At 36.9% G+C, this 12,596-nt stretch overlaps 1 long non-coding RNA gene across 1 annotated transcript in view; it reads left to right on the top strand.

Annotated features, from left to right (window-relative positions):
- The window catches only part of LOC140531619 (uncharacterized), a 108,854-nt gene that overhangs the window by 12,691 nt on the left and 83,567 nt on the right, over nt 1–12,596 (top strand). Inside the window, exons 2-3 of the long non-coding RNA XR_011976387.1 lie at nt 8,697–8,798; nt 11,248–11,330. This is a non-coding gene — a long non-coding RNA (uncharacterized lncRNA). The remainder of the gene's footprint in view (nt 1–8,696; nt 8,799–11,247; nt 11,331–12,596) is intronic.

Below are 12,596 nucleotides of genomic sequence, written 5' to 3'. Positions count from 1 at the left end.
TTGATCTATGCCCAGTTTCCACCATACTGTTATCCAGTTTTCCCAGTAGTTTTTGTCAAACTGTGAGTTTTTATCCCAGAAGCTGGAGTTCTTGAGCTTATCAAGCAGTAGACTGCTATATTCGTTGACTACTGTATCTTGAGTACCTAACCTATTCCACTGGTCTACTCTTCTACTTCTTAGCCACCACCAAGTGGCTTTGATGATTGCCGCTTTATAATACAATTTGAGATTTGGTAAGGCTAGGCCACCTTCCCTAGCATTTCTTTGCATTGGTTGCCTTGATATTCTGGACCTTTTGTTCTTCTAGATAAATTTTGATATTATTTTTTCTAGCTCTAGAGAATAATTTTCTGGTGGTTTGATTGGTATGTCTCTGAATAAGTAAATTAATTTAGGTAGAATTGCCATTTTTAGTATATTAGCTCAACCTACCCACAAGCAACTGATGCTTTTCCACTTACTTAGATCTGACTTTATTTGTGTGAAAAATGTTTTATAATTGTGTTCATATAGTATCAGGGATTGTTTTGGCAGGTAGACTTCAAGATATTTTATAGTGTCTATTATAGCTTTAAATGGAATTTTTCTTTCTATCTCTTGCTGTTGGACTTTGTTAGTAATATATACAAATGCAGATGATTTATGTGAGTTTATTTTGTAACTTGCCACTTTGCCAAAGTTGCTTATTATTTCAAGTGATTTTCTACTTGATTCTCTAGGATTTTCTAAGTATATTATCATAACATCTACAAAGAGCAATAATTTAGTTTCTTCTTTGACTATTCTAATTTCTTCAATTTCTTTTCTTCTCTCTTGCTAAAGCTAACATTTCTAGTACCATATTGACTAACAGTGGTGATAATGAGCATTCTTGTTTCACCACTGATCTAACTGGAAATGCATCTAGCTTATCCCAATTAAATATAATGCTTGCTGATAGTTTTAAGTAGATACTGCTTATTATTTTTTGGAAGGCTCCATTTACTCCTATGCTCTCGATTGTTTTCAGTTGGAATGGGTGTTGTATTTTGTCAAAAACTTTTTCTGCATCTATTGAGATAATCATATGGTTTCTGTTAGCTTTGTTGCTGACATGGTCAATAATGTTGATAGTTTTCCTAATTTTGAACCAGCCCTTCATTCCTAGTATAAATTCAATTTGATCATAATGTATTATTCTCATGATAAGTTGCTATATTCTTTCTGCTAATACCTTATTTAAATTTTTTGCATCTATATTCATTGGAGAAATTGGTCTCTAATTTTCTTTCTCTGTTTTCGTTCTTCCTAGTTTAGGTATCAGAACCATATTTGTATCATAAAAAGAATTTGGTAGGTCTCCTTCTTCCCCAATTTTCCTAAATAGTCTATATAGTATTGGAATTAACTGTTCTTTAAATGTTTGATAGAATTCATTTGAAAATTCATCTAGCCCAGAGGATTTTTTCTTAGGGAATTCAGTGATAGCTTTTTCAATTTCTTTTTCTGAGATGGGGTTATTTAAGTATTCAACTCCCTCCTCTGTTAATAGGGCCAACTTGTATATTTTTAAAAATATTCATCCATGTCACTTAAATTGTCAAATTTATGGGCATATAATTGGACAAAGTAATTTCTAATTATTTTTTAAATTTTCTCCTCATTGGATGTGAGTTCACCCTTTTCATTTTTGGTATTGGTAATTTGGTTTTCTTCTTTCTTTTTTAAATCAAATTGAACGAAGGTTTATCAATTTTATTGGTTTTTCTTCACAAAAATCAACTCTTAGGTTTATTTATTAGTTCAATAGCTTTCTTAATTTCAATTTTATTAATCTCTCCTTTAGTTTTCAGTATTTCTAATTTTGTATTTACTTGGGAATTTTCAATTTATCCTTTTCTTAGCTTTTTCAGCTGCATGCCCAAATCATTGATCTCCTCTTTCTCTCTTTTATTCATGTAGGTATTCAGTGATGTAAAACTTCCCCTAAGAACTGCTTTTGCAGTATCTCATAAGTTTTTGTAGGTTCTCTCATTATTGCCATTTTCTTGAATGAAGTTGTTGATTGTTTCTATGATTTATTGTCTAACGCACTCATTTTTTAGGATTAGATTATTTAGTTTTCAATTAATTTTTGATCTATCTTTCCATGGTCTTTTATTACATATAATTTTTATTGCCTTATGATCTGAGAAGGATGCATTGACTATCTCTGCATTTCTTCACTGGATTGTGAGGTTTTTAATGCCCTAGTACATGGTCAGTTTTTGTATATGTGCCATGTACCACTGAGCAAAAGGTATATTCCTTTCTATCCCCATTCATTTGGGGATAGAATTTTCTCCAGAGATTTATCATATCTACCTTATCCAGAGTTCTATTCACCTCCTTAACTTCTTTCTTATTTATTTTGAGGTTAGATTTATGATGTTTAAAGAGGGAGAGGTTGAGGTCCTCCACTAGTCTAGTTTTGCTATCTTTTTCTTCTTGTAACTCCCTTAACTTCTCCTGTAAGAACCTGGATGTTATACCACTTGGTGCATATATGTTAAGTTATGATATTGTTTCATTGTCTATGGTGCCTTTTAGCAGGATATAGTTTCCTTCCTTATCTCTTTTGATTAGATCTATTTCTGCTTTTGCTTTGTCTGAGATTAGGATTGTAACCCCTGCTTTTTTTTTTACATCAATTGAAGCATAATATATTCTGCTCCAACCTTTTACCCTTACCCTGTGTGTATCCCCCTGTTTCAAATGTGTTTCTTGTAAACAGCATATTGTTGGATTATGGTTCTTAATCCATTCTGCTGTCTGCCTCTGTTTTATGGGAGAGTTCATCCCATTCACATTTCCAGTTATGATTATTCTCTGTATCTTTCCCTCCATCCTATTTCCCCCCATTTATGCCTTTAGTTTTCCCTTCTCCCTTCCCCTTCACAACAGAGCTTTAATTTTTGACCATTACCTCTTTCAGTCTTCCCTCCCTTCTATCAGTCATCCTCCCTTTATCTCCACTTTCCCCTTAATACTTCTTCCCTCCCTTTTAGCTTTCCCTTCCTTTTTCTTCCCTTTCCCCCCTACTGCTTATAGAGCTAGTTAGATTTCTATACTTAACTTAGTTTGTTGTTCCCTCCTTGAACCAAATCAGATGAGAGTAAATCTCAAACAGTGCTCATCTCCCTCCCCTCTTTCCCTAACTGTAATGTGTTTTTGTGCCTCTTACTGTGATGTAATTTACTTCTTTCTGTCTCCTCCTTTTCCCATCACCAATACATTCCCTTCGTACCCTTAAATCACATTTTTTTAATCATCACATAATTTTATTTTACCCACTCCCTCTATCTATGTATATTCCTTTTAGATATCATGATAATTATACATTTCTCAAGATTAACAAGTAGCATCTTCCCTTATAGGGATTTAAACAGTTTGCCCATACTGAATAGCAAGTTGTTTTTTTTTCTGTTTACCTTTTTATGCCTCTCTTGAGACTTGTATTTGGAGTCAAATTTTCTATTGAGCTCTGGTCTTTTCATCACGACGATCTGGAAATCCCTTATTTCACTTAATGTCCATCTCCTTGCCTGAAATATTATGCTCAATTTTTCTGAATAATTGATTCTTGGTTGTAGACCAAGTTCCTTTGCCTTATGATATATCATATTCTAATGCTTCTGATTTCTTAATGTAGAAGCTGCAAGGTCTTGCGTGATCCTGACTGTTATTCCTTGATATTTGAATTGTTTCTTTTTGACTGCTTGCAGTATTTTCTCCTTTACTTGATAACTTTGGAATTTGGTAGCAATATTCCTTTGTGTTTCCAATATGGGATCTCTTTCAGGAGGTGATCAGTGGAGTCTTTTGATGATGATTTTGCCCTCTGGATCTAGGACCTCAGGGCAATTTTTCTTGATGATTTCTTGGAAGAAATTGTCCAGGCTTTTTTTTTTTCATCATGGCTTTCCACTAGACCAATCATTCTTAAGTTTTCTCTTTTCAATCTATTTTCCAGGTCAGTTGTTTTTCCAATTAGATATTATACATTTTCTTCTATCTTTGCATTCTTTAGATTCTGTTTGACTGATTCTTGATGTCTCATAGAGTCATTAGCTTCTACTTTCCCAATTCTAATTTTTATCAAATTGTTTTCTTCAATTAACTTTTGCATCTCTTTTTCCATCTGTCCAATTGTTCCTTTTAAGGTGTTATTTTCTCCAGTTAGTTTTTGTACTTCCCTTTCCATTTGTTCAATTTTCCTTTTGAATTCTTTCATGATTTCTTTTTCATAGTTTTGAAATCATTAGACAATTTTTCTCCTACTTCTTTAATTTGGCTTTTAAAATCTTTTTTGAGCTCTTCCAAGAATGCTCTTTGGACTAGAGACCAGTTCATATTCCCTTCTGAGGTTTTACATGGGAGTACAGTCTCAATGCTGACCTCTTCAGGATTCATGTTTTGGGCCTTGTCCCCATGATAAGATTCTATGGTCTTTTCTTTTCTGGTTTGTTTCTTGCTTATGATGATTGCCCTTTTCCTGGTTTTTAAAGTGGATCTCTGTTTCTGGGGCACAGTGGGCTCTGTCTCATGACTATTGTGCTTGGAATGTGATGCTTTGTGTATTGTGGCCTCTGGCTCTTTCAGCTAGAAGCTAGAATGCTGCAGCTTATTTGGTGCTGAGTTGGCTGGTGTGCCAAAGCAGAGGCCAGGTGAAGTCTTTCTAAGTTTCCCTGGAGTTACCCTGGAGTTTGCAGTTTCAGGTGTGGGGTAGGGGTGGTCTGACCACAGGATGTATCCTGTCCTGAACTAGAGCACAGTCAGGCTCAGCAGTTGGTGAATCCTGTCTGTGCTAGTGTCTTCCTGATTGCCCTGGCTGTGCTGAGGCATGCCTGGGGTCCTAGTGTTGATGCTTATGGGCTCCACATCTCTGGGGTTCAAGACCTCCTCCCAGTTCGCTGAGATGGGGCTGTCTGGGACAGCTCTGGTCCTTCACTGGCTCCCTTCAGCCACAGCAAGAGGGACCTCTTTTGCGAGTTTCATTGCCTCATGGGCTAAGTGACTGTTTACCCCTTTGGTTGATCCAATTGTTCCAGGATTTTTCCTGGGGAAATATTCTGTGGGTTTTTCAAGGTCAACAAGGGGAGAGGTAGAGCATTCACTGATCACTTCACCATCTTGGCTCCCAGAATTTTCCGTAGGTAACTTACAAACATTTAATCTGTGGGCTGATAATCTCAGGAGCAACTGCAGTTATTACCAGGGATCCTGCTCTTCTCTCTCACTCAGTTCTACTGGACTCCCATCCTGGGTTGATATGTTTGAGAATTCTCACTGCTTTGGACCCCAGGTAGGTCCTGCTTTGCTTTGCTATGGCAGAATCTGCATTGTGTTCTCTGTGCTCCTCCAGTCCTGTGCAATAGATCCTTCTTGTCAACCTTCCAGGCTGTCCTGGGCTGGAAATCTGCTACACTCTATCTCCTAGTGGATTCTGCCACTCCAAAATTGATTCAGATTCTCTTTTTAGAGGTATCTGAAAGAGTTTGTCTTAGAGCTTAGGTGAGTACTTGTTCTCACTCTGCCATCTTGGCTCTGCCTCACCCTTTCTCTCCTAATTCATTCATAAATCTTGTTGATTATTTCTTATTTCTTCCTCCATGGAATTATTCACAGTCATTCTTTTCTCCTCTGCCATTTTGCTGCCACCTTAGTTCAGGCCTTTATCACCTTTGCTTAGACTATTACAACAGATTTCTAATTATCTTTAATACTTCAAACTACTGCTCTTTCCAATCTACCCTACATGTCATTGTTTAGTTATTTTCAGTCATGTCCAACTCTTTGTGACCCCATTTGGGGTTTTCTTGTCAAAGATACTAGAGTGGTTTGCCATTTCGTTCTCCAGATCATTTTACAAATGAAGAAACTGAGGCAAACAGGGTTAAGTGACTTGCCCAGAATCACATAGCTAGTAAGTGTTTGAGGTCAGATTTGAATTCATGAAGATGAGTCTTCCTGACTCCAGGCCCAGAACCCTATACATTGTGTCAGCTACCTAACCAGACTGTCAGAGACATGGTTGGTTGGTTGGTTGTTGTTGTCCTTCATTCTCGAAAAGGACCAAAATGACATCATTATGTTGGAGTCAAGGTTCGCTGTGTCTAATTGGCTAATCAGACCAGTAAGAGCTCAAAAAGCTCTGCCATAGGTCAAGTGCCAATAGTCCTTGTGAATATTTGGGGTCGAGAGGTCTCTCTCCATTTGAACAGCTCCCATTTCTTTTGAGTTACTGCATTTTTGCTTTATTCATAGAACAGAGTACCTTCTTTGATGCTGACATGCCATGCAGGAGTGTCCTTTGCTAGTATCTCCCATGTTGTGGAATCTATTCCAGAGTTCTTCAGAGAGACATTCAGTGTCCTTATAGCTCTTCTTCTGACGACCATGTCAATGCCTTCCTTGCATGAGATTTTCATTAAGTAGTCTCTTAGGAAAACATAGGTTTGGCATTCAAACAATGTGACCAGCACATCAGAGTTGTGCTCCCTGCAGTAAAGTTTGAGTGCTTGGCAGTTCAGGTTGAGAAAGGAACTCAATGCCCAGTCTTCTCAAGGGGTTTACAAACTCTTCCTAAGACAATTTAAATGGAAATAATTCAGTCTCCTGGAATAATACTGGTATGTTGTTCAGGTTTCACAGGCATATAATAATGAGATCAAGAAGCACAACAGCTCTGTAGACCTTCACTTTAGTAGGCAGTCTACTATCTCTTCTCTCCCACATTTTTCTTTGGAGTCTCCCAAACAGGGAGTTAACTCCGGCAATGCATGCATCAATATGCACATTCTTGAAAAGTAAATGATCTACTATTGATCCATTCATTGAGAGGACTTTATTTTGACAAAGAAAATAACATAGGAATAGTGGAAGTGATACAAATTTGCACGATGAGCCCCAAATCCCAGCTACTGAGGAGACTGTGGTTGGTAGAACTCTTGAGCTCAGAAGTTCTGAGCTACAGTGGCCTATGCTGACCAGTGTCCATTCTGAGTTTGGCATATAGTGAGACCTTGAGAACAGTGGGCCTCTGGGTTCCTTATGGAGAACTGAATTAGCTAAGATTAGAAATGGAGGAAGTTAAAACTCTTATGCATATCAGAGTTGGATATGAGTGATCTTTGCCCTTTCATCCTTGGTGAGACAGAGATCTAGACCTAATAATCGCAATAATAATAACATAGTCTTGTTGAGAGTATTGACAGTTCATGCTCCACAGCAGCAACTAATACTGCATTTGAATGAGGGTTATAGTTACAGGATTATAATATCTTATAGTTGAAAGGAATGCAAAAGATCATATAATCCAACACCATCATTTTACATGTAGCACCCTCTCTGGGAATTACCTTTCCCCTAACTCACACTAACAGCTTGGTTCTCCAAGGTGATGACCCCTATCTAGGTTTCATGATGCACTATAGACATGTACTCCTTATGTAAGTTCATAAACCCCATCTGTGTATATCTCCTAATGGGTAAGTAGCTCCATTATAAGATATCATATCTGGGGTGTCAGAAGGGAAGACATATCCTTCCTTTCCTCTCCCTTTCCTCCCTCCTATCCAGTAGAGAAGCAAGAGGAAAAGCAAAGCATTATTTTTTACCTCCCCCTTATGTTAATTCATCAACTGGGTAACTGAAGGGAGGAATAAGATAGGTTAAAACCACCTTCCTTCACTGTACAAATGGAGGTGCTTAGAGATGAGAAAGTAGGACTGAGGGAGATGAAATAATCTATTCAGGATTATGTGCTAAATGATAGAAGGACTGTACTGTGCTGTCTCATTGCTTATTTGGCTGCAGATAGCAACTTGAGTCAATTTCTAGGTCATCCTCTGTGAGACAATATGTTCAAACTTTGCCTTTCCTTAGGAAGGAAGATATGGAACACACATGGATAGAGATAGCTATAAAGACTGATGAAAGCCTAGATGTGACCACTGAATCCCAAAGGCATTTTATCAACCCTAGTTATCTGACTGAGTCATAGTTGACAAATTCAGAAGTGCTTAGAGTGTATTTGCCAAGAGTCTAGTCATATATATCTCTTTCTATGTATCTATATCTATCATAGATTGAGAGAGAGAGAGTAAGAGAGAGAGAGTAAGAGAGAGAAGTAGATGATCTTCTGGATGAGCCTTACTTGTATTCTATAGCATGTCCTGACTCAGGACAAAAAGAATCCAAGTGGCTACATCAGAAGCTGAAACATATCCTCTAAGTATTCTTTATTTTGGTATGAATAAATTGCAAGATAAGATCCATATGAGCATGAGCTATCTCTCCCTTAAATCCAGAATCAGACCCAGCAAATACATTTGATGTTTTCAGTGAACAGTGTTATATGGTTGGTACATGAAATGCAAAGGAATGCCCTATTGCTAGTTACATTTTATATTTGCAAATGTCTTTGTGAATGTTGTTTCTAGGCTGCTTTGAGAGTTTGAGAGTTTAACATTGATGTAGAAAACTGTTTCAGAAGCCATATTCTCTTATATGCCAATGGAAAGAACCAGCTGCAGTGTCAGTAGTGTACCCCACACATAGTTTGGATGACATGAACATCTAGTCCCACTGCTAAATAATTGTACATTACAATCAGTGAAATGTCAATGGGGAGGACTTGGCTATACTCATGATGCCTTTCTCTTATTCAATAGACCAAAGAGGGGTTGATGAATATGAGATGATACCTGGCACACTCACTGAGATGCAGCTACTGAATTCCAGGGGATCTGATGACTTTCCTTTACACTACTCTGGTAATATTACTCACATATGTTGAAATTCCCTAATGTCCAGCTTATCAAATGTTGCTTTAATAAGACTATTCAAATCCCTGCAAAAATTTCCCTTTGTCCTATGTTGGAAGTAGAAACAAGAGTGAAGAAAAATTTGTGTTGAGCCATCCTTCTCCATACTTAGCCTGAGAAACATTTTGTCCTAATTATCTTGATGTGAAATTTTATCAAGACATTGCAAATCTCCTAATGACATTCTGAGAGCTGTGACTACTATCATTTATCAAGAGACAGACTAATTAAATGAAAGCACATGGCAGAATTTGTCATCCATTTCACTGAGAATGACAGTCCAGATCAGACATCTTTGTGGTCATAAGCTTAGATGATTTGAAGATTTCAGTGTAATAAAATTTCATGTACCTTTTAGAGAAGATCTTGCCTTTTTAAAGGGACCCTGAAGGCTGAATAAAGTGTTTCAGCGGCTTCATTCAAATGGCTCTAAAAGTGATTGAATGGTAACACAGATGCCTAATGCAGAATTAAAAGGGCAATTCAGTCCAAATTCTTCACTCTGACCTGGAGGTCCTCAAAATTCAAAACGTGCTTCACCCGGGAATTGCATGAGTGATTGAGAAGGAGAAATACTTTAGCTCTTTATTCCAAGTAGCAGAGAAATTGAGAGGAAATTGATTGATTGATTGGTGTGGTAACTTCAGTACCAGATGTGGACACTAGAAATTGAAGAATATAGGAGAACCTGAACATGGATCAAATTTCTTGGCAAACCATTCCTGCCTAGAGTTGTGAAAATTCAACATGAGGTAAAAAAGAAATGGTTTGAGGTCTTAATATCTTGAAAGTACACAAGAGGGCAATCTTTCCCCACAAAAGTAGACCTTTTAGCCTTTGAAATAAGGTCATGTTCAAGGTTTTTTTTTCTGACAGTAAGAAAATATGCAAGGATGTAAACACTGCTTTGAAAAGCAGTCATAATTAGAAACTCCTTGAGGACAGGATTTGCTTGACTTGTCTTCATAATGCCAGAGCCTTGTAGATGCCTGACACACAGTAGATTCTCAGTGTTTGTTGATTGAACAGTAGCCACCCAAATTCCTGTAGAATTTTAAGGTTAAACATACTTTAACTTTATAACTCCATGAAATAAGTAGTTTGGGGATTACTACCCACATTTTATTGATGCTGCAGAAGTGGAAGCCCACAAAAGTTAAAGAACTTTTCCAAATTTACACGACTGGATGAAAGTAAAAAAAAAAAATTCTGGATTTGAACCTAGAAATTCTGACTCACAAACCATTTTCTTTTCAATAATACCACCATACACACACACACACACAAGCATACACATGTGTGTATATATGTATGTATGTATACATACATATATACACATACATATGTATTCTAGTGGTTTGTGATTTATTTTATTTACTTTCCTTTTTAAGATGGAGCAAGAGCAGTAACTAGATCTTGCCTATGAGAACAGAGATAAACTGAAATCAAATTTCTTATATGTATCAATAAGAGAGAATGGTACTTTCTTTCTGGTCAAATAGTACTGATAACATAAAATGAAATGCAATTTTGGAGTGTTATGAGGTATTTCAGAGTATTTGAATATTTGCTCAATGGCTAATGAGGTAGCCTAGACTTAAATTAGTTAAAAAGCCTTCATCTATCAATCAAGACACATTTACTTTTTTTGCGGGTCACTCACTAGCTGTGTGATGTTGGAGAAGTCACAGCTTCTCAGGTCCTCATTTTCTTCTCCTACGAAAAAATAGTTTAGAATAGATGATTAAGCTTCCCTGTGACCTGGGATATGTTAGAACTAGCTCTGATTGTTACATTTTCAGCATAAGCATTTACACCTTGGAAATCAGCAAATATTACAAATCAGAGCATGATTTATCTTTGGTTGATTGTCTCCAGGTTTAACAAAGTGCTGTTAATAATGCAGATTAAATTTAAAAGCATGTCTAGGTTTGGGGGCAATTGGTTGCTAAACATTTACCAGCAAATCCCTGCTTTTAACCTTGACATGCCTAGATTCTACCATTGTTCCACACTTTCATTTTCTTGGTCAGAGTATATTGACAATCTTTGAAAATAAAATAGCTCCCCAGTATTCTGGAATGATTTAATTGGGATTTTGCCTGAAGAGAGAGAATGGATTCCTGGGTAGATTCATAAGCCTTGTGATTCAATGATAATGATAATTAACAATTAGCACTTGGAATCTGTGTCATCACTCCCATCCCAACACCCACATGCAATATGCGTTTTCAAACCAGGGATTATGTATTACTTTATTTACCCTTGACTCTTCCAGCACCTAGTACAGTGAAATGCACATTTACTCCAAAGTAAATGATTGCTGATTGAATGAATGAACTTATTACTACTAGTTGCTATCTCTCATTCTCACTGCTTTCTGTTTTTTTTTCTCCAGAAGGAATTCAGCCAATGGGTGGATACATGGACATTTACAAGAAAAGATCTGTCATCATCATTAAATTGACCATTTGACTACAGGTAGTTTTGCGAATTTTTCCTAATGCCTCATTTTGTTCATGGTTCTAATCTGAGCGATGTTCATGTTATTTGACATGATATCTGATGTTTTTCCTGCCATTTTTGTATGGTTTCCCCAAACATCTTCAAAATTGTCAGTAAAATTCCAGTCCTTAAAAACCTCAGAGAGCCCACAATGAGTGATAAAGTCTTGTGTTTTCATTTGACTTCTACTGAATGACACCTAAGTAACTTGCCTAGGATAATTATGAGAGTAGCTTTTCTGCCTAGAAAGAAACCACACCAGTAGGACACACACGCACGCAGACACACACACACACACACACACACACACACACACACACACATGCTTTAAGGCATCAATTGACTTGTTTTTGAAGTCTAGAATTAATGTGATCAGCAATGTCTTTAAAAATGGCATAGAGGGGACAATTTAACACAATTTTAGTGGAATAAGAATGTTCAAAGCAACTCTTCAATACTCTTTTCCCCTCTCTGCTAGTAGAATATGGTATATCGTAGTAACACCTTCAACATGACCAGAAACATCAGAGAAGCAAGACAGACATTAAATGAATGACACTTGGGGCATCATTGTCCTGTGGAGAACGTGGCAGGGTGACAGCAGAGTCTTTAGTTCTGCTTTTCCCTGACTTAGCATTGACTCTAAAGCAACTAGGAAGATAAAAGAGATAAGGCTGGTTATTTTGGGGGCTTCCAAGCAGAAACAGAATTTCCTAAGCACTTTAATTATAGTCACAACATGGGGAAATATAAACATTAAACAAGTTGTGGGAATAAATCTGCTTTCCATGAGCTTCTGTCCAGTTTCCAGTTTCATTATTTGTGGAAATTGCTTTCCACAGGCAACCTAAAAATCATGGGAGTGCTATAATGTTCTGAAGTCAATAGGTATTCCTGCTTGCTAATTAATTGGGTTAAATTTAGAAAGAATATCATGTTTCTAAAGGAAATACTGTTCCAATACAGTATGTAACTGTGAAACCCATAGCAAGAAGAAATAGGGAAAAACAAGTCAAATAAAGGCATAGGGTTGGAGAGTTTTCTCTTGTAACAATCAGCAACAAACTGGGGATGGGCATATGTTTTGTAGAAATAATGCTAAATTTTTTAATGATTTGAATTGGTAGGCAATGTTAAAGTATGTGAGAAAAAAAGTCTTCTAATTTCCAAATGTTTGATCTGATGCAGCATAATATAGCCCTCTACCAAGGCTTGGGCTGGCAGCAAAGACTTTGTATTTCA

The sequence above is a fragment of the Notamacropus eugenii genome, chromosome 3 (genome assembly GCF_028372415.1).
Source record: "Notamacropus eugenii isolate mMacEug1 chromosome 3, mMacEug1.pri_v2, whole genome shotgun sequence".
NCBI classification, from domain to species: domain Eukaryota; kingdom Metazoa; phylum Chordata; class Mammalia; order Diprotodontia; family Macropodidae; genus Notamacropus; species Notamacropus eugenii.
The sequence above is the reverse complement of the archived record's forward strand: the minus strand, read 5'-3'. Positions and strand labels throughout refer to the sequence as shown.